Source organism: Amblyomma americanum, chromosome 2 (assembly GCF_052857255.1).
Source record: "Amblyomma americanum isolate KBUSLIRL-KWMA chromosome 2, ASM5285725v1, whole genome shotgun sequence".
NCBI lineage: Eukaryota > Metazoa > Arthropoda > Arachnida > Ixodida > Ixodidae > Amblyomma > Amblyomma americanum.
Genome location: NC_135498.1, coordinates 7,128,746 through 7,151,329, shown reverse-complemented (window position 1 = coordinate 7,151,329; position 22,584 = coordinate 7,128,746). Strand labels below are relative to the sequence as shown.

General features: G+C 49.8%; 1 protein-coding gene across 3 annotated transcripts in view; it reads left to right on the top strand.

The window, feature by feature from the left end:
• The window catches only part of LOC144120489 (uncharacterized), a 250,212-nt gene that overhangs the window by 117,222 nt on the left and 110,406 nt on the right, over window positions 1-22,584 (top strand). For all 3 annotated transcript variants that reach the window (XM_077652931.1, XM_077652933.1, XM_077652932.1), the window contains exon 3: window positions 20,052-20,126. The gene's annotated coding sequence lies outside the window, so the exon portion shown is untranslated. The remainder of the gene's footprint in view (window positions 1-20,051; window positions 20,127-22,584) is intronic.

Sequence of the window (22,584 nt, the reverse complement as noted above, 5' to 3'; positions counted from 1 at the left end):
TTCGCTTCAGGTCACAGCAGTCCAACAAGAGCGTGGCCATGTTTATTGAGGACATGACCCGCCTCTTCAATCGGGCCGACCCGGCCATGCCCGAAGCTACAAAGGTGCGGCATCTAATGCGTGGGGTAAAGGAGCAGCTGTTTGCTGGCCTCATTCTCGACCCTCCGAGAACCGTAGCCGCCTTCGCCAAAGAAGCTACGAGCATGGAACGTTCATTGCAGGAACAGAGTGCCCAATACGGCCCTCAGGCAAATGTAGCGGCCGCTCACTACTGCACATCCTTACCAGGTCCCGGGGATGAGGCGCTGCGAGAGCTTGTGCGGAGCATTGTCCGCGAAGAACTGCGACAGCTCCACTTGGATGCTCCGTCGGCAAGCATACGTTCTACAGGCGATGTACTCCGTGACGAAATTCAGCGAGCGGTGCAGCCACCAACCACCAGCACCACTATCCGAGCCGCACGTGATGTTCTACAGCGATGCCTTGCGCCGACCTGCCCCGCGCCGCAAACGTTTCGCTCCGTTGCCGAACCACGACCACCCCATCGTTACCTGCGTCCCGTCGAGCAGCAGCAGAACCTGTGCCCTCCTTTCAGCAAAGTGCACGTATGGTAAACATCCAACAATCGCCCGCTCTGCTACCACTGCTGGGAGCCCGGCCATATTCTGCGGAATTGTCCGTACCGGCGGCTGGGTTTGAGAGGATTCCCACCAGACGCACCTCGACCGCGCTATGGTGAAAGACCGCAGGACATAGAGGAGTACCTGGCCACTCACGTGGTGCTGCCCCCGACCTCGCAGTGGCGCCAATCGCGATCGCCGTCCCCGAGGCGCTTTGCTTCGCCCAGTCGGCCCTCATCCTCTGGTCAGTTCAGAGGCACATCCCCTCGCCGGGAAAACTGAAGACGGCATCCTCCGGGGGTAGGGCCGCCGCCACTGCACAGAGTCAGCAGCCTCCACCCGACGATTTGACGCGACGGCCCGAGCGGCGACGACCCGATCCGACGTGCTGCGAACGATTAGTTGCTGCTGAAATTTGTGTAACTGCCTACAGTCATGAAGTGACCGCACTCGTTGATACCGGCGCTGATTTTTCTGTGATGAGCAGGCAGCTCGCCATAACCCTCCGTAAGGTTCTGACGCCTTGGTGTGGACCTGTGATCCGCACCGCTGTGGCCATGTAGTGACGCCGATCGGCGTCTGCACCTGTCGCATCCAGATTCGCGGTGTTACTTTCACTGGTTCATTTGCCGTATTAAGTGACTGTACGAAAGACTTCATTCTGGGCATGGATTTCCTTAAAGAGTATGGTGCGGTCATCGACCTTCGGGAGCTCATGGTATCTTTTTCCGCACAGCGAGCCGTTGACACCAACACCGAGCCCAGCAGAGTAATGTTGCGCGTATGTGACTACAGCATAACGATCCCTACGCGAGCCAGCAAGTTCGTCACAATCGAGTGTAATGACAGATCCGGCACTCTTGGCATCGCTGAAGCGAACGTGTCGCTGCTACTCGCTCGGCAAGTTTGTGTCGCTCGAGGCCTAGTAGAACTTGCCAACGGTCGCACCGACATCTTAATCACCAACTTTACCCTTGAACCACAGCATTTAACGAAGACAGCGGCCATCGCTTATTTTGACGAGCTTGGAGAGTGTACCAGGCAGTGCTCTTTGTCCACCGCGTCAGGCCTCGACGAGGCGACGGCCACAGCCATTCCGACCGACGTAAACCCGCACCTCTCGGCCAGTCAGAAACGCTGTGTGGAAAACCTCATCTCTTCCTTCCGTGACAGTTTTGCATCGACTTTCAAGGTACGACAGGCGCCGCTTACCAAGCACCGAATTATCGTTGCTGAAGACCAAAGACCACTATGCCAGCGCCCTTATCGCGTGTCTTCAAAAGAACGTGACGCCATCCGCCGTCAGGTCGCACAAATGATCCAGCGTGACGTCATACGCGACGTCAGCGCGACGTCCTCGTCCACGAGCCCCTGGGCATCGCCTGTTGTCCTCGTCACGAAGAAAGATGGCACCCTCAGGTTCTGCGTGGATTACAGACGCCTCAATAACGTCACGAAAAAGGATGTGTATCCTCTGCCACGCATTGATGACTCCCTAGACCGCCTGCGCCATGCCACCTACTTTTCGTCCCTTGACCTCCGCAGTGGGTATTGGCAAATAGAGGTCGACGAGCGCGACCGAGAGAAGACCGCCTTTATTACTCCCGATGGTTTGTACGTGTTTAAGGTGCTCTCTTTTGGCTTGTGCTCGGCCCCTGCCACATTCCAACAAATGATGGACACTGTGCTGTCTGGCCTGAAATGGCAGTCGTGCCTCGTATATCTCGACGATGTCGTGACCTTCTCTGACACGTTCGATGAGCATCTGAAACGGTTGCGTGCTGTTTTCGAGGCCATACGTTCCGCTGGTCTCCCTCTCAAGCCAGAAAAATGTCACTTTGCGTTTCATGAGTTAAAGTTTCTTCGTCACATTGTGAGCGCTCGAGGTGTCAGTCCGGACCCCGAAAAGACGGCCCCCCATAGCTGCTTTCCCCAAGCCAACAGACAAACGGAGCCTGCGTCGTTTCTTGGGCCTCTGCGCGTACTCTCGCCGGTGTGTTCACAATTTTTCCAAGCTAGCTGTGCCTCTGACCCGTCTGACGAAAGACGCTGAACCCTTCTTCTGGGGCGAGGACCAGGACAGAGCCTTCACGGAACTCAAGTCCCGTCTCCAATGTGCGCCTGTGCTTGGTCACTTCGACGAAGAGGCCAACACGGAACTGCACACTGATGCCAGTAACGTTGGTCTCGGTGCGGTCCTTGTTCAGCGACAGGATGGTCTAGAACGCGTGATTGCTTACGCCTGTCGCACTTTATCCCATTCCGAAGTGAATTATTCCACCACGGAAAAGGAATGTCTGGCTGTGCTGTGGGCAGTAACGAAATTTTGACCGTACTTGTATGGCCGCCCTTTTCGGGTCGTGAGCGACCATCATTCACTGTGTTGGCTGGCGAACCTGAAAGATCCCTCGGGGCGGCTTGCTCGATGGAGCCTTCGGTTACAAGAATTTGATGCCACCATCGTGCACAAGTCCGGTCAGAAACACAGTGATGCTGACTGTCTCTCCCGCGCTCCTATTTCCTGCCCCACGGACGAGTCCGACGACGATTCCGCTTTTCTCGGAGCTGTCACCACACCCACCCTTGCCCGCCAACAGAGGGACGACTCCGAAATGCTGCCCCTCATCGAGTATACCTCGATGGAACCACTCCATCACCACCTCGACTCTTCAAGCGCGGAGTGTCATCGTATTGCTTGCGCGATGGTGTCCTCTACAAAAAGAACTACGGCCCAAAGGACACTGTCTATCTGCTTGTAGTGCCTACAACGCTTCGTGTCGAAGTTCTGCGTGCGTGCCACGACGACCTTCCCTCGGGCCACCTCGGGTTTTACCGAACGTTAGCGTGCATACGCCACAAGTACTACTGGCCCAGGCTTGCTGAGGTTGTCCATCGCTACGTGCGAACCTGTCGTGAGTGTCAGCGCCGGAAGACGCCGCCAACTAAACCAGCCGGGCTCCTGCAGCCTATCGATCAGCCGCTACTGTGAGACCAATGCCCATCCCCGTAGCACCGCCGCCGAAGTTGCACATTTTTCATTCACAAAATTGTGCTTCGTCACGGAGCCCGAACAGTCGTATTAACTGACAAGGGCACCGCGTTTACGTCGGCACTTACGAGCCAGGTACTTCGACTCAGTGGCACCAGCCATCGCAAGACTACAGCTTACCATCTGCAAACAAACGGACTCACTGAGCGGCCTAACAAGACAAATGCCGATATGCTTTATATGCATGTCGACGATGACCATGCGAGCTGGGACCGCATACTGTCTTACATCACGTTCGCGTACAACACTGCGCTCCACGAAACGACGCGCTTCACTCCGCTCCATTTGGTGCATGGTCGCGAAGCCTTGACCATGCTGGACGCCATGCTTCTTCCGGATCCTACTGCCTCTTCTGTCGTGGACGCTGAACAACTTGTTCGTGACGCCGAAGCCGCTCGCCAAGTTGCTCGACAGCGAATCCGGTGCCAACAAGAACGCGACGCCGAGCGCTACAACCTCCGCCGCAGGGAGGTGATTTATACACCCGTTGACCAGGTCTGGGTATGGAGTCCGATCCGTTTGCGAGGGCGCTCTGAAAAGCTTCTTCGCCGTTACTTTGGTCCATACCAGGTGTTACGCCGCCTCAGCGCGGTGACCTACGAGGTGCTCCCTCAAGGAACTGTCCGGTCGTCTCGACAACCGACGTCCGAACTAGTCCACGTGGCGCGAATGAAGCCATATTACTCCCGTTAGCCCCTTTCCGCGAAGACACTCGCGCTGCTACCTTACGCCTAACGTATGTTTTTTCCCGTCGCGTGCGGCATCGAGTCGATGCCTCTTGGAAGGGAGGGAGGCAATGCCGCACTGCTGACATTCTGCCGGCGCCACCTAGCGGCCGAACCTGCCTCCCAGCGCGTGGCCGAACGTCTTCTTTCTCTCGAATGTGCACGGCTGTTCGGCAAGCCTCGCCCGAGTAAACGGTTGTGCTTCCCGCTTCTTGCTACGCTTGTCGGGGAGAATATACTATAAGGAATAGATGTACTAATCACAGGTTATAGTATAAAAAACCACAAATTCAAGAAATTGAAAAGAAACAATGAGCTGCAACAATAACAATCACATACATCAGATATGTAATAAAACACACATAAATGATTGATAACACATTAGAGACCCACAACAATAATATTACATCAGATTCATAACAAAAACGCATACCGAGAGTTTCAGCGAACACTTTCAAAAAGTTTTCAAATCGGTTTTTTCGGGTAAATATGGCTTTTGCGGCATAATATTTCCAGTGTTGCCGGACACCAGAAAACCGGGGAATCGTCTTAAGTGGTAAGGTCGCTAACTAACATTTAATAATTAACTTTATCACTGTTAGAATTAGACGCCTAGTTGGAAGAGATTTGTAGCCGGTCTTCAATTATCGCCATATCAATTTTTAGAATTTCGAAAACGCGATTACCCTTGGCGCTGTGGCTCGACAAAATTTGGCTTTTTATACTAGTTACGTGCAACGGGATGGGTTGCTTTGCCTGCATGCTTTCGAAAACGCACGTATTTTGGCACGATGCAGCCAGATTTGGTCGAGCGACAGCGGTAGGATAATCGGGTTTTCGGATTTCTGAAAACTGATATGGCTATTACTAATGACCAGCTACGAATCTTTTCTTGCAACCGATTGCTTAGCTGTGTTAGTTAAAAAGTTAATTATCAGAAATTAGTTAACCAGGTTACTACTTAACACAATTCACCGGTTTTCCGGTGCTCGTCGGCACTGACAATACTATTCCGCAAAACCCATATTTTTCCCCAAAAAGCCTATTTTTGAAGACTACTGAGTATTCCCTGAAGCACCTGGTATCGTCGCCAAGACACTGGGCAACACGTGCCGAGGCGAACAATCACAAAATTTACACAATCAATATCTAGTACTTTCCGAGGGTGCCACTGTCCTCGAGTAAAGATTTCAGCGCTATGGTCGCCCGTTTTTGTAGCGCGTGTGTCGGCCATGGACCTAATTTGAAGGCTGAAAGGCCTGTTATCAAAATCAAAGCCTCTCTTGTTTTGTACTCTATTAGGTGCTCTTAAGTATGAACAAACATACCCAAACTTATTCTAGTCTAACTTCGCTTTTAACTTTGATTGATTGATTGACTGATTGATTGATTGATTGATTGATTGATTGATTGATTGATTGATTGATTGATTGATTGATTGATATGTTTTACTTGCCAAAGGAATTAATTTTTCCCGCCTGAGGGGCACACAGAAATAGTACAGAGGCGTTTTTGGATTTCAACTTAAAAATTCGGCCGCAGCTACGGCTATCGAGCTTGCGACCTGGTGCTAAGCAGCCCAGTGCCATGCTCACTGAGGCACCGCCACGGATTCTACAAAAGGTCGACGCCCGCACTTTTCTTCATGAGCGGTAGGCACGGTTGAATCGCGGTACGCCTGGTGCCCTCGATGCGTCTCAGGTATGCGCGGGCATCGATGTGGCCGCCACCTCGTCCGATGCAGCCAAGCCACGTGCACTCTGCTCTCATTCACGCTAGCTTGCCCAGCAGCGAAACGACGAGTTCGAACCTGACCCCGTGTCCGTATTTGTGCCGGCTTCTAGGGGAGCGGATACAATCCGCGGACACCGGCACGAGCGAGGGCAAGAATCTGTCGAACACGCCGCGGCCTCATCGACTCCCGTGCGGCACGCTTATCCCGCGCGCGTTTCGAACGCTTAGAAGCGCCGCTTCCGCCCACGCCTGCCGTGTCCAGCCGCGCAACGCTCCCTCCAAATCGCACGCGGCGAAAGACGAGGGGGGAACCAGCTTCCAATCGACGCTCAATTAAGCTCGCGCAGCACGCCTCCAGGGGACTCGCAGCGTTTTTGGCGTTCGCCCGGTGCGCGCGCCGCGGCGATAGTTTAGCGCCTTCCACCTTCGGCTCCTGGTCGAAGCTGGTCGTTACACGCGTCCCCTAATAGCTGCTGCCGCTATGGAAGGCTAGTCGACCTAGAAATGTTCGCCTTTTGTTGGTTTGTTTTTCCTTCCTCCCTGACTTCAGGCTTGTTTGCCAAACACATTGGCATCGTCGTCGGCGTACGGGCTGCGACAATAGGTACTCATGGGCGCTAACTCGACGCGCTAAGGACAACAAAATGCTGATAATTAGTCGGCTGCAGCTCTGGGGGGAGTGCGTGAGCGCTCCTTTTGGGCTGCACGAACTGCCAAGCGTGGTAATTAACGGCGTTAGTTGGAAGCTCCGCCGATGCAGTCGGAGGCAGCGCCAATATGCGTACCTATCGGGGGGTGCTACGAGCACGAGCAGACTCACAGATGTCAAGTGCAATTGGCGGTATTTGTTGCTCGGAGCTATAGAGATCGCGCTTTCTTCCTGTTGGGCGCGTGTGCCTGCCGCAGAATGCACGCTAGGTTCTCTTATTATCTATTGCTTTGCTGGGGTGATCGTGGTAGAGGTGGTGGTGGCCGTGATGTTCTGCAGAATGTTCAAGGTATATATATAGTACCTATCTATTCGACACGATGGTTCTGTCTGTTGATTCCACAGTGCATACCTGTCGACTCGCACTATTCACTACACGATGCTCCGTACCGAGGAGCACCAATTTCGAATGAGTAATGTTTACTTTGATTTTTCAAATAAATCACTAAGAAGAAAAGCCACTTCGGTGCTCAAGCTCGCGGGATCAACATCCGGAATAAAAAAGTTACCTGTGCTGCTCATTGTCACTGCGCAGGCGATCAAAATTAATTCGGATCACTCTACTACGACGTCCCCGATAGTTTAGATCCAGTTTTGGGCCGATGACCTCCACATGTCATAGCAAACAAGGTGCGCGCGAAAGCAACCGCTCACGGCCATACACGGAGGGAGGTAAACGTACCACTCTGCTCTGTTTCTACTGCATATTGGTGGCTGTTGTACCTCAGAAACTGTGAGCGATACTGCAGCTCCTGCGATTGTTACACTTCCCTAATTTGCCCAGGAAATGGCGTCACTGCATGCGGAATGCTGCCGGCGTGCTTACTGCTGTCCGCGCCAACGCGATCTTTACAGCGCTCGTAGAAAGAGAGAGAGAGAGAAAATCGTAGGCGGCGCTGTTGCGGAGAGCTGCTCTGCGCAGATAATCGCACTGAAGAAGAACACGGAAGGAACGCAGGGCCGAGAAAGGGCAAGAGGGGCAGGAAGGCGCGGGCGAACAGCCGAGGGTTTAGCGGCCGCGGTGTTGGCGGCCGGGGAGCGCCGTCCTGCAGCCCCGACGCCATTCATCAGCCCTAATTGCCGCCACACCCACGGCCGAGAGCAGAGCTCCCGCTGCGACGACGACGGGAACCGCCGCGAAGAAGGCGCTTCCCCCGCCACAGCTTGCGCGCCGGTTCTCGTGCAGCGAGCGCCGGAGGCGACGACCTGGCTGGAAGAGCGGAAGGAGGTGAAGCAGTGCCCAGGCAATACGAACAACGCTCGGGGCTATACGTAAAGGCATGCTCCCGTGAGCGAAATGCCGAACAAAAAAAAGGAAAATGGGTATATCCACGAAGTGCGGAAAAGGCCGCTGTAGGTAGGAGGACAGCACAAACTTGAACAAGAGGAGGAAGATGCGGAAGACAACCTCAGTGCGACGATCACCGCTTTCACAGCAGGGCTTCATCTTTGCGTTGACAAGCACGCTTGTCAGATCGTCGGTGAGCGGACTCACAATCATCCGCCGTGCCTAGCGGCTGACCCCGCCGGTAACAGGGCGGAACGGAAAAAAGGAATGGGATTGGAATAAAATCATTATACTATCCTGGCTTCCACAAGCGGTTACAGAGTGCCCCTCATGATGATGGTAGCGGGTGCGGCAGAAGCTGCTACGGGGAAGCTTATGAGCTGACATATCTCCGCATCCCTCCAAGAATAGAATAAAGGCTGTAGAAACAATAATGACAAATTTTTGACGATGAGCGCCCCTAGTTCTTCAAAGCTGTCAAGGCGGATGTGCAACGTTCAAATTTCCCTCCTTAAATGCTGAGTATATCCTGCCAGAAGCAAACTACAAGGTTCAGAAGCAAGCTCGGTGATTTACGTGGGTGTGCATATTACGACGTCGCTCTTGAAAGATCAAACGCCATGACGGATTCATTACGTCCAGAGCAATACGAAAGCTTATTTCCCTGGAGCTAATCGCTATCTTTATTGCTACGCCGCAGACGACGAAGGAGTCCCGCATTTTTTCCCCGATAAATGTGCAGTAAGGCATGGAAAGAAGGGGGAATGGAATGCATGAGAATTGAGTGAAGGCCAGTCTTGCTCAGATAGTCGCAAAGGTTGCCGGTGCAGCGATTGCCTATGGCCCACTTTTTATAGTCGTGATCGCTGTTCCACTGCAGGCCCACCTCCCTGAGGAACCGTTTTCGCCTGGGCACGTCCACAACAAGCGTCTCGCATCGCATAAGTCCCGTGCGATGTATTCATTAAACGGCTAGGATGCATTCATTAAAAGCTTCTCTTTATCCATTCTAAAATTCAGTCCATGGTCGCCTGCTCGTAGCCCAAGTAAAAGCATGTTCAGAAAGGATAGTGCTTCAGACGATTGTTAGATGTTGCTCATACAGCCATACCCTTACTTCTGGACAAGTCGGCACGCTTTAAGTGGATTCTGCACACTTTTTTGGGTCGCTCACTGAAAGGTGACTTCGTTTGTGGATGTCCCGTTGCTGTTATCCTTTCCAATACCTCTGCCACGAAAGGTAATCATAGGCCCAACGTGGGTGCATGTTCTTGCGCGTGTTTGTGATTGCGTAAGTCCATTTGGCTGAGACAGGCGCCGCCTTTCTTTCGTTTGGGCTTTCACGAAGGCAACGCCTTCTCCAAACGATGCATTGGTGAAAGCCACTCCCATTCGAGTCACGTATGGCGGATACTTTTGCGACTCCACTCCGGCGCAACTTTAAGCTCGGCACTTCGGTTGTCCAGCCGTCTGTTCTCTCACTCTCTCCTTGCATCCGGGCTTCACAATGTCCCATATGCCTGCTCGGACGCCCTATTGAGATTTCGTGTATGGCTAGAATAGCGTCGCGTGTCGTGGTGCCTTAAAAGGAGGACGCTGCCCGACTTCACTCCACATTCTCCACCTGATTTTTTTTTTTCGTACATTTTGTGCTGACGCTGCGCGCTCGATATGTGCCTTCTGCTTGCAGCTACGGGCCAGAGCAGGTCTTTCTTACCTGTTTTCAAGGCACTTTCTTCGGAGAGGACAGCGGTATAGACGAAAGTTAAGCAAAAGATCTCTAGCTAAACATCCAAAAATTTAAAAAAACAAAAAAGGGGATGAAAAATGCTCACTAGCGTTCTTTATGTGTCCCGCATTTTGGTAAAATCAGCCCTACGGACGATGTTCCTGTGTCAGCGTCAGAGCCAAACTGAAGAGAAAACATAACTTAGAAATATCGAACGAAAAATGAAAGATCAAAGTATCTGACAGGCGCCAGCAGATTTGGAAAGCGCTGTTTTTAAGATCCCTCATGGCACTGAACAGTGAAAAATAAAAACGCCAACTAAACAAAAAAAACTACGCTGAGATTTACGCCTGCTCTGCAAATCTCGACGTGTTCGGTAGTCACGTCGGCCATAACTCGAACCGTTTTTTTTTTATATTTCCATTTCATGCGAAATAGTTTTTCTTCAACGTTATTCTTTTTTTTTTCCTTCCATTCCGTCTTTACAAATGTAAATTTAGCTTCGCTGTATATTTACTTCGCGCCTTGGCCGTGCCGACAATTCATTTCCTATACTCGTGCACCTTCCAAGGAGAATAATAACAAGCAAACGGCTCGTGGTCGTTCGGAGCCTGCATCGCGAGATGGGAGCGTGCGAATGGCCTCGGTACCGTGGTCAGAATTCGCGACCATCTCGCAGCCATTTTTCGGTGTTTGCCTTTGCGCGTCGTCGGGTGCATCGAGCAGACGACCTCGGAAGCAAACAATAGCGGGCGTGAGTTTCACTTTGCCTCGAGGCTTCACGCGTGCCGAGGAGAACAGGCTTGAAATGCGCAATGCCAACTTTCCCTTCTCTTTCATCTTTCCCTTCTGTCTTCTGCTTTCTTTTACTTCTGCTACCATTTCGTACCTTTAGTGATTCCTCCTGTCTGCGGTCACACTGGTGTTCTCCTCAAAGGTCACGTTGTTGTTGCCCCGGAGCGCCGGTGTGAAATCGAAAAAACAATGTTTTCGTGGTTTTCTTTTTTCCTAGTTCGCATCCTGTGCTATCAAGCGCCCGCCGTAGCTATTTACTTCGTACTCCTTCCGTCTGACAATAATCCATAAGTGCTCACTTTTCTGTCGTGAGCTGCATACCTCAAATGATATTGCGAACAATGCACACCAGCGATCGCAGATTAACTGCACGTGTAAATTTACCAGTGTGGTTTCCCTCTCAGATCTGTGTAGTCTCTCAAACCGCATGTGTCTTGTGTAGCAAAAAAAGCAGGTGACGAGCAATACGGTACGCACTATGTGCTCAAAAGACCGCGCATTGTAGTGTAAATAAACGCAAGATGCACTTTGTCCAATTAAATGTGGCGCTCCAGTTTACCGCCTCTTAAAAGCAGCGCATAACCAGAAAAACAACCTGCTCGTCGAGTTCATGTACTGGCATGGTCCAAAAACAGCGAGATGAAATAGGGCGCACACAAGGAAAAATAACACAACTCGACGCGGACTACATTTCGCATTTGCACACGAACTTACGACGCTAAGAGGCTGTGATTTTTTTTTTGCCCTGCAGTAAGTGACTGCTCAGGCACCATCCATTGAACTCGGCATAATGAAGCTGTATGCTGCCTTTGTAGTAAGCTATCAGCTGCACTCTGACGAGTCAAATTATCACAGCGGGCTGTTTCTGCTGTGATCTGGTAATTGCCGGCCGACCATGAGGAAATTGCACGGAACACAATCTCCTAAGTGCCTCTAGTCCCATGATGTTTTCGAACGCCGAACTACGCAAGTCTGATAGTTGACTACAAAAAAGTCCACGCACTGAGACTTGGGAAGCCGTCGAGAAACCACTGCTGGTTGTGGGACTTAATGGGCAGGCTTTTACTGCCGGATACTGACTTGTTGCTGCAGATATTGGACAGCGCTTCCACTTCAGTGCACCTTCCTGCGTAGGCCAGAGAAGCAACATCCCGGCATGTCCCACTTGGTTACTTTCTACACCAGAATGGGGAGCAAACGTGTGCTACTACGCACCATTCTTCGTGGCGTCTATCTGTTTTAATCCGCGCGTGCTCGAGCAACGGGAAGTAATAACATTCGAGGAAAGATTTTCATTTTCAAGAGAGTTCGCGCACACTTGCTTAGAGTAAAACAGCAGGGTGTTTAATTTGGCGCGACTTTAGTATAATCTCAATTTTATTTTGTAGCGAGAGCTACACTACGCCAGCTCTTCGAGCCTTCAGCGTGGCACACCTTGAGCTCCGTGGCGGCGCCGTGGTCACGTGGCCATGGTTGGTCACCGCCGCGCGCCTGCAATACCGAGCTGCAACAGCTGTGCGCATGTGCCGTGTCGAGGGGGGGGGTAAGCGGGGGAGAGAGTGAATCCACGTCCAGGGACGAAGATGAAGAAGGAATGCCAAGCGAAACGGAGCGGCGAAAGACCGACTTTGCAATTCGACTGAGCAAGTTCCACTCGGCCAGATGTAGCTCTCGCGTCACTCCGGGTTTAACCAGAGCTAAACCACAGCCACTTTTTACACCTATCTCTGTGTGAGAAGTGTCTCTCGCACTGACAGCGTCGGCTCATTAGGATGTCATGGCAGAAAACTCTTGCCTTCGCCCACATTGCGCAGACAGTGTTGCAATAGGCGCTCAGCGCTCCTGAGCCATAGCTCGGGAAAATAGCTTGCTGTTAGTGACGTGCCATCTGAGTTCAAGTGATCCAGATGTGCCTAGGAGTGACGTTTACGTCTGCAAGCTTTCGGCATTAGCATAACAAGGATTACAGGTACCACGACGAATGCCTCCCGCAAACACGCAGTCGTGGCACGCAAGCGAACGTGTGGCAGCACGAGGCAGTGAACAGAGAACGCGGAGCAAGCAAGCACGACCAGTGTTTGTTTATAACGGGCGGCGAAGCTGGGTTAAATTTTGGCGTACCTTGTTTGGCGCATGCATGATGCATGTCTTTCGCGGCACCGCTCTGCATCGGTTGAAGCGCCCTCAGAGATTGCTGCTTCTAAATGCAGAGCGATTTCTAAAAGGGACACGCAAACTTTCTGCAGTAGGCGGGGTTCTTCATTCTTGGCGAACGGCTCGTCCTTACATTTTTAACCCTTTGCGTGCACTTCCTCGGCCGTCCATGCTAGTGAAACGACAGGAGAGGCGGCCGTCAGAGGCCAGCGGCGAGGAGCATTGCACCGTCTCAGGATAACGGAGACATGCTTCAAGGTCACGCATAGCGAGGTCGCCGTGCCGCACTACTTACCGCTCGTCAGAAGCAGTTGGCGAACTCACGCTATATAACTCAGCGGCGGACGTACGCCGATGCGCAAACAGTTATCGGAGGATCAAGTCGTCCAGAACCAGCGCAAGCGTGACGAGATGTAGCGGTAACAACTCAGATTCAAGAACAACACGAATGGTTCTTGCGTCATGTTCCGAAGACAGAACGCAACAACACGAAAACAGAGTGAGTGATACGTAACTTTGATACGTAAGTGAAGAGGCCGAGGGTGAGAGGTTAAGGAGGAAAGGGACATCGTTGTCAGATGGCAGGTGGAGAGAGGCAAATCCTGCTAAACACCGCCTAGCAGGTGGAGCCTTCACACAGTTGTCGACGTCGCCAGATAGTCTTCGCCTCACGACCCTCCTAATGCTCTCGGGTTAAAGTACGAATGAATTATTAATTACGAACTTATATCTGAAATTCGAAGAAAAATATATTCACATTCTAATGTTCTAGGTGACACCGCGACAGCTCTTTGCATTTTACTGAATCATGTTCGGGATCCTGACAAGACATGCCACATTTCAGCGTGTGTCTGTCCTCTCACACTGTAAGTCCCGCGACAAGTCCATAAATGTTAAGATGCTTCAGCACGGAGCAGCACAGTGATTTCAGCACCAATTATTAAATTTGTCCAAAGACCATTTGCGAGGAACTTGCTTCAAAGCGCTAAAACTCCAGAACGACCGTTCCAGTTGCGGCCTTTGTGAATTGTCGCCATGACCTCTCATTTAACCCTGTCTCACAGCTTATCAGGCAAACAAACTACTTACATAATCTTCAGTATACCAAAGTACTTTACGTTAGTGCTTAATGCCTTTGGGTTATCAATAAGCTTACTGCGGCGGAACTGCTTACCGATACTCGCTTTCCGAAGAACGGGAACCTAACTATGCAGCAACGTTCCAATTATAAGCACTCTTCTGAGCATCTCTCGCGCCGTCTTCTACCATCTACATTTCACCGCTCACTGAACTGCACACAGACTTGCCTGTTCGCGCTGCACCTTCGCCTTATGGAGCACTGTCCACGATAAAAGGTGGATACGTAAAAGTGTTTAATGCGGTATTGGCTGATTCTCAGACATTGTAGACATTTACCTTTTACAAGTATGTCAAAGTATAGGCAAGAATGCCTCACTCGTCAGCGAAGCGTTTGAGCCTGCATCACTTTATCTTAGTGTCTCTAAATTAAGATACCAGAGAAGCAGCCAAAAATAGCCATCTTTGTCAGAACCGGGTTGTTCTTCTGCCAGTTTGAATAAAATTATGAGCAGTAGCACATAGGCAGGACACTAATGTATACTGGTTGTATATTTCTATGTTCAAGTGTATGTCTGCTTTGTTAGCTATGTTAGCGTCCCTGTACTCTGCAACAGTAACACACCTGTTGAACACAATGAAAAGTGGCGCAGCGTTGCCTGTTTTTCCTGTTATTCGTGTAAATGCGACAGCATATTAGGAGGGCCATGAAGCCTGCACCTGCTAGGTGATGTTTAAAGGGATTTGCCTCTCTCCACCTGCCACCTGTCATCCGTCCCCCTCTCCTCCTGCCCCTATCACCCTGCTTTTTTTTCCGCTAGTAGGGGAAAGGATCAAGATGCCCCACGAATGATGACTCGGCAAAAATAAAAATGAGTGAAACAATATAGGAGGCATGTGTGCAATATATTACAGTCTCCCGAAGAACTATCTGTGCAAACATGAAGCTTGCGGGAGCAATTCCTTCTCGCATTGCTCGGGAATTAAAAGCGACCTAGGTCTCCCAAGCCCACAAGCCCCGTCGGCGGATGTGTTCGAAGCAACCACCTGCCAGTGCAGTGGTGCATCGCTTAACCGCTGCGCCACTGCGCCACTGCATCAGTAGTGGTATGTGGACTCGCCGCGGTCTATGAATGTGACACAGGCTGAGTAGCTGCGAGGTCGCAATCGGTATAGAATCAGGAATGAAATAGATTGGGGAGTGAGAGACAACTCAGATTTGGAATAGAATCACAACTGGAATAGATTGGCGTTTGAAAAAAGCATGCTATCGCATTTTGTCCGCAACAATCCTGTTCATCGTCTCTAAATTTTTTGTTCTGCTTTGGCGGCGTTGACATTTTTTATGCACCTAAATTGTCGCCCCCCCTTTCCGCTCCTTCTTATTCTTGCTGTAACCCGGTAGGTTCCATAAAGTAAAGACAACGCATGATACCTAATTTGCCATTGCAAAATACGATGCGCTGCATGTTCCACTTTGTTATGCTAAATATGATGTCCGCTATTAGAATAGCGTGCTGCTAACGTCACTAATACAGGCCAGTGCTAGAAGCTAGCGTACAGTTAAAAAGCTCGAGACAGCGCTATCTCGAGCTTCCTAACTCTACGCTAGCTTCTAGCGCTGGTCTGCATTTGTGTCGATAACAGCACGGGAAAAAAGTGCAAACCCTCTTTTTTTAATTGCAGTACAGAAAAAAATGTAGAGAAAAAAACACCAAGGAGAAAAAATGCACCTATAGCCCCGCCTGCTCTAAGCAGTCAATACAGCACACAATGACGGTGCATTTTACGTCCACGCTGGAGTGGATTTACGAGAGCACCATTAAGGAAGACAAGTTAGGGCTCCTTTCGAGACTCGGTTCCTCTGTCACAATTAAAGCGGTCACTGCATATCCGCGACCCCCGCACCTCGTAGGCCCATGCTGTTGCGTAGTAGCGGTGGAGTCGTCTAGGCAGAGCGGGGCAGGGTTGCCTGAAAGGCTGATCCCCGCCGGTGATGCTGCTGGCGGTTGCCTCACGTTGGCTTCAGTACAAAGCTCGCTGAAAGTCCGAGAGGCAGCGAGTCAATGACGCAAATCCGGATAATGAAGCTGCTAATTAAGGCACTCCGATGCTGTCCTGAGGATTAGGCCTTATCTCGGAGCGCCCTTGTACTGGCCACGCGAGGCAGCGGAGCTTACGCGCTGAATGGCTGTCGCGGTTAAGCACGCTATAGTGAGTCCGCTGAGATTAGAGTGGAAACTGGTTGCGTCCGCCAAAGAAAGGGCTAATTTTCGAGGGGGAAACGGTTATAATAAGGGCGCGGATTGCAAAAGGCAGCTAATGAAGTAACCCCGTTTGAAGAAGACAGCGAGAAAGGTCAACAAATACGAAACCTTGATTATTCTGTTGGACGTGCGTAGGAGATTCGTTTATGTCTCACTGCACGATTCACAATTCATCCATAACCTCTCATGGTTATTTCTGACAGCCTTGCCAGTGGTTAGTTTGGCAGTGATGAGGCTATTAACATCGTAGTTTGCGTATACCCGCGGGTAAGTGTGCTAAAGGATGGTGTTCAAGCGCTCTACGCCATGCTATTGAGCACCTTTAGATTCACTTGTTGACGAAGAGCAAGTTCCTGGAGGGTCAACAAGTCTGAGCACCTGCCATGTATTGATCTGGTCTGCTTCTAGAGTGCGTCGCGCTTAAGCGACAAAGAATAGAATTGGAAAATGGACGATTTAGCGTGGTAAGACCCAAGTCGAATTAGGTGCGCTAGCAGTTCGTTTTTCGCTTCGGTATCGTTTACTTTACATGAATAGATCGCTGAAAGCCCTCGCACCACTCCTGGTGCAGTGGTGCAACGGTTAAGCGATGCGCCACTGTCCTGCGATGGCAGATGCAGTCAATGATGTGGCCTGGGAGACCCAGGTTGCTTTCTCGAGCAACCTCTTGCGACTAATGAATAGCTGAACTGCCACCTCTCACTCAGGAGAATGCCATGTAGCCACCCAGCTCTTAAAAGTCACGGAGGGACCGAACAAACATAGTCGAAATCGACAAATGAGGGCTCTAATCCTAGTGTACTAAATGAACTGAAAGATAACAGGAAGAAATGCTAGGTACCAGCTTTACCTTCGACCGACTGGTTGGAGAGAAAAAAAGAAACATTTATTCTCCGACCCAAGTCCGGCTTACCGTCTCAAATGGGAACGTTTGAGCCCATATCGCCCAACACTGCCTGTTCGCCCTTATTCCCCATCGCGTGGGCGATATGAGTATCGAGCAGTGGCCACAATATTGGGCAGAGTGCAACAGCAGGAGCGGCCCAGCTCTCACAAGAATAGTTACCTAGGTGGGTAGGAGTTTGAAATGTAGGTAGAGTGGTGACCGTATCACACGTACGCAGGTCAAATCTAATGCAAAAATTGCCGGGGCAGCACCTGCCTCCACACCATTTCAAAATGGACACTCCTGACATCTATTCGTCCATCCCAGTTTAGGCAAGTGCCTTCCTTCCTTCGTTTACCTTCACGTTTTCTTTCTGTCTCCCTCTTATTACCTTATTTCATTTATCCTGTGCAGGATGGCCAACTGGGACGTTCCCCTATAGCTAGCCTCCCTACCTTTGCTCTCCTTTCCTTTCCGTACCATATGTCTCTCTCTAATTAGCTTGTGCGGTGGCGCAACAAAAGCTCCAACTACAGGTGAAAGAGACGCGACAGCGAGGGGGAGAAGGTGGTCACAGGCCGCTTAGACAAACGAGTAATTCCTGGCGTTGACAGCGCTATTTCTTTCGTACCGCCTTACCTGACACTCACGTGCTTTCGTCCTTGTGGAAGTAAACGTGGAGCTGAGCTGTCACGTTGTATTCAAGGAGGCCACGCTTTCTACTCCTGTTTTTCTCAAGAGTTTGCTAAATCTGCACGTTACCTGTGAAGGCAACTTTCTCTCACAAGAACCTCGTGGGACGATGCCTGCGCCGATAGTGGCGAAAGCCCTTGGAGCTCTCATATCTATATTATGCGGGTGTGTGCGTGGTGGTGGTGGTTAAAACTTTATTTTTGGCGGAGCCCTAATAAAGGTTTTCAAAGAGAGAGAGATATATGATGATAATGATGATGATGATGATGATGATGATGATGATGATGATGATGATGATGATGATGATGAATTTTTTTATGGTGCAACGGCATCTATGGCTAAAGAGCGCAATGGCACAAGGTAATTTCGATTGCTCAAGGTGGGGTCAAAGACCCATTTCCCAAGCATTTTCGCCCAAAATAAGCCGAGCACCAGACCAGGCGAAAGCTTGTACCAAGTGTATCACCGATGGGTACACGGCGGTAGTGGGGATCGAGCCCCGCATCTCCTGCATGCGAGGCGGGTGCTCAACAACTTGGCCACCGCTGCGGTGACAGAGAGAGAAAGAGAGTGTGTGTGTGTGTGTGTGTGCGCGCGCGCGCGCGCGCGCGTGTGTGTGTGTGTGTGTGTGTGTGTGTGTGTGTGTGTGTGTGTGTGTGTGTGTGTGTGTGTGTGTGTGTGTGTGTGTGTGTGTGTGTGTGTGTGTGTGTGTGTGTGTGTGTGTGTGTGTGTGTGTGTGTGTGTGTGTGTGCGTGTGTGTGTGTGTGTGTGCGTGTGCGTGTGCGTGTGCGTGTGTGTGTGGGGGGGGGGTGGGCTGAGAGAGAGAATCGCCATTGTCCGTGTTGTTTTGTGTGCTACGGCAAAGCGTTGGTAACATCCGCCTACTTATGAATAGTTCTAACTCAGCAGAAAAAACTCGCGTTGAACTCTTCCCAATTTGCAAACTTTTTGTCCCATTAGTAGCAACGCACTGTCAATGTCGTTCAAGACAGAGACGCGCCAGAATACGAGCTTTGTGATTATTACCAGAATCTGGGACAATGACCCTGGCAGTACCGTTAAGCCTACCGGCATAACTTGTTTGGTTCTGCAACCCCTCGACCATCCTATTTTTTTATTACGTCACAGACGATATGGACCCGCTATTTTTGAAACCTCAAAGCCATGCTCCATGTCGTGGCAGCCAAGGAAACTTGAAGCGCTTATCCCAAGTGCCTGGTGATGTGTGGACAGCGGTATGTCTAACTGGTGGCTGTTTAGCAGATAAGGGTAAGGAGATGAGATGCTCGTTGCGACATACATATGAAGCGAGAAAGCTGTAATCGAAACCAAAGAAAGCTTATCAGGGCTAAATTAATAATTTAGTCATTTTATGGCTGAAAAACATTTGAAAAGTGGAATTCGGTTGTCTCTTTGAGCCCGCTAGAATGAGGCATTAACTTTGGTGACTCATGCGCACGCACACGGTGTGTGCACTGCTTCCACCCGGAAGAACACAGTATGGAGGATATTGTTGATAGAAAAGGTGTTAGAAAACTTCATAAATAAGAGCCATCAGATTTCACTTGCATAGCAAAAAAAAATGAGACGTTCATCGTTAGTGCCCAATTGAGAGCAGCCAAACAGCTACGAAGGAAATATATATGAAATATTTTCAAACTTTCGTACACGAACGAAAATTCGCATGACAGCCGTCTCTCCAGGGTAGTTCGTCTCCAGAATCAGATGACCTATAATAGGGCGAGCACGTACTGACGGCTTAATGGTAGCAACAGTAGTGTCCTTGTTACTTATCTATTTCTCCTTACTCACTCCTCTTAAAACACATTGTAATTCCTTATTTTACAACCACAGAAAGAACTGGTGCTCCGGCCATAATTAGTTCAAGCCCCTGTAATGTGTATAATTGAAATCTGCGCATCAAAATGTCCTGCCAGTTTAAGAAAGGTATCGGATTCGGTATTTCTTGATTCACCGTGATGCTTTCCTTGTGCACCGAAGATCATTCCGCGCTTCATGTCAAAATTATAGTCGTAACTGCAGTAAACAATGGTTTCAGTTTTAACTGAAAACAGTTCGGTGAATGCTATAGTTATAAATTCGCTTTAAGCCAAAAACTGCCTTGTTTTTTACTATAGCAGGCTCGAATCGGGCAAGCGCATGCGCACAAGTGACGATGTCAGTGGAAAAGTGCAGGCGATAGTCATCGTGGACGTGAAGTTACAGGGCGAAGGCGCCACAATCTAGCTGTACGTTTCAAGAGGCTGAAAAGTTCACCGTTCAGCCTACACAGCGATGTGAGCTCTCTTTCCTGTAACTTCGCAGTGGGACCATGCCATGAGGAAGAGTTTACCCCAGCCAGACCCCGGCCGTCACCGCGTGGATCACTCACGCTGAAAGGTAATGCTATTCCTGCTATTATTATTGGAGGTATTCACATTGCTGAAAATTTGGTGCGCTAATGTCAGGCGGAATATCTAGGAGTGTCCTCCTGAATCGCATTGCTTGCAGCTGCGAGGCCCGCACGGTTTCCAACTAGGGAATTTTTGCGTCTATCCTTCACGGCTGCAGTAACTTTATGCTTCAATAATTAACGTGCATGTATGCCATATTTTGTTCGTTTCTCCTTTTTTTTTCAGAGTTCATTACTACTGTTTTATGTAGTTTCTTCATTACATTCATGAATATTGTATCTCGGTATTAATAAGTAACTGCTATGCATAGATTAACCGCTGGATTTATTCATTTCGAACAAACAGCCCCTTGCCTGAACAGTTGTTTACTTCGAGACCGCCTCCTGCAACGCCATAATTTTGTGTACCGATTTCACTCGGCGTTGAAATAAAATAGGAATTAAAATGAAGTATTTTGCAAAAATAATTCAAGTGGCAGTGTATCGTCTGTCGTGCTGTACAATAACCGCCGAATGTACGCCTTCAGTGCCGTCATGTGTGCGGCTCCTTCAACCTGCCCAACCTCCGCACCCTCCCCATGCCTTACTGGGAGTTAAATAAACGGGTTATGTTTAACCAGTTTTATTAGAATTACCATAGATGATACAATTGAACGGGCGCAGTGACTTCTTCACCGTGCCTACCCTCACTTGTTAAGTGCACTCATTGCGAACAAAATTAGATGCACAGAATTTCTGGCACAATTAATGCATCAGTTCAGTCTTCAAAAGAGTGCCTGCACTAAATGTGTTGTTACGCGCCAGTTTGTTTCCTTATCAACCTCGGTCAGTCCACTTACAGCTAATTTTTTTGTGTTTACCCGCCTCTCTTCTCAGTTTATAGCATCACCTCAAAAAGAAACAAAGCCCCTGCTCCATATCAAACCGCATATGACCAACTGCTGCTTTAGACAAGCGTGTCAAAGTGTGACAGCAAATCGTCAGTAACTTTCAATGACAAAGAGATAGCTTTTCTTGGTGGATTTCGAGCATACATCATGTGATGTACTATGTGTATGTTTCTCCCTTTATAAGCACCAGGTGTTGCTAATAAAACCCTAGTGAGAGTCAGCGCTCGTCCCGTGCCCTTCTTGTTCTTGTCCGCCGTCGTTCGCGCTGTTTTACAAAAAATGCATATATACCAACTCGCCCAACAGAACGTTCTGATAAGCGTCAGAAGATATTACAGGGGAAATGCTGATCTGGAGATTGATTTGTAGCTTTAGCACGAAAAAGTAACAAGTCACAAGTTTATGAAATGTTTTTTTTTTCTTTTCAAATACTTTTATTCCACTATTTTCGAGCGGCGGCATCCGCTATATCAATTATTATCGAAATAAATAAATTGAACATCTGGTTTATTTAGAGGCATATTATGCACTTTCTGCAGGTTTGAGCTCGGCTTATCTTCACAAGTTTGCGCCTTGTGTGCAAAACTCACGCTGGTTCTTCAAGCCGAAACCACCGATAGATCGCATGACTATCTTTTTATTCCATTAGTTTCCAGCTTCCAGAAAACATTGTCTCCTTCAAAATTCCTCCCAGGAAATCCTAAATCCGTTTTTGAGGCGCAAAATCAGTACAGCGAGAGTTCGCAATAGCCGTCTAGAAGTATTGAAGACCTATTTGCGACTGTTTGCTGGAGAACACCAGGACGGCATTGGGGCCCCCATGTAACGCTTCCTTTTGTGCCTTAAGCACTCAATCATGCTGGCTAGTCTTGCATTATTTTGGGTTACGCCGTGCAAGTTTTCTATTTTGTCGATGAAAACAGTCGTGCAGAACGGTCTACTAATTTGCTCACAACGTGGAAGGCACATTGGAGCCTCCGAAAGAATTCATTTTGTTCACGCGCCAGTTAACGCAGCATGCCATAAACAGTGGCCGTGTTTAGAGTTTCTGCCGCGAGCGCACTTTCAAAATGTTCTTCGTAGCAGACGAACGACCAGAGAGGGATCTAGGCCAGCATGCTCGATGAACAAAAACCTTGGCTTGAGGAAGCACCGCCTGTGTGCACCAGAGTAAACCCTCGGCTGCTCGCTCATTTGGAGCCGCGATGCATCACTGAGCGCATGGAAGCGCTCGCGCTTTGCGCCGCTCTCGCTTGAAATTAAGTTGGCGTCAGCAGAAGCAATCTCCTCCCCGAGCCATAATTAGGCGAGAGGCCGCTACCGCGCGAGCGCGCTTGACGACAGCGCTTTGCAGACGACGAAGACGACGACGCGACGTGGCTTTGCGTCTTCACAGACGACCTTTGCTTCTGAAGCCAGCAAAAAGAGACGCTCACTCGTTTTCGTTAAGCTTTTGCTCATAAGCTGAGCTCACGAGTTGTTAAACTAAGGAATATGCAAGAAATGGGCTTAGGAATTGAGGACAAAGGGGAAGAAATGCGAACTGGCGCAATAA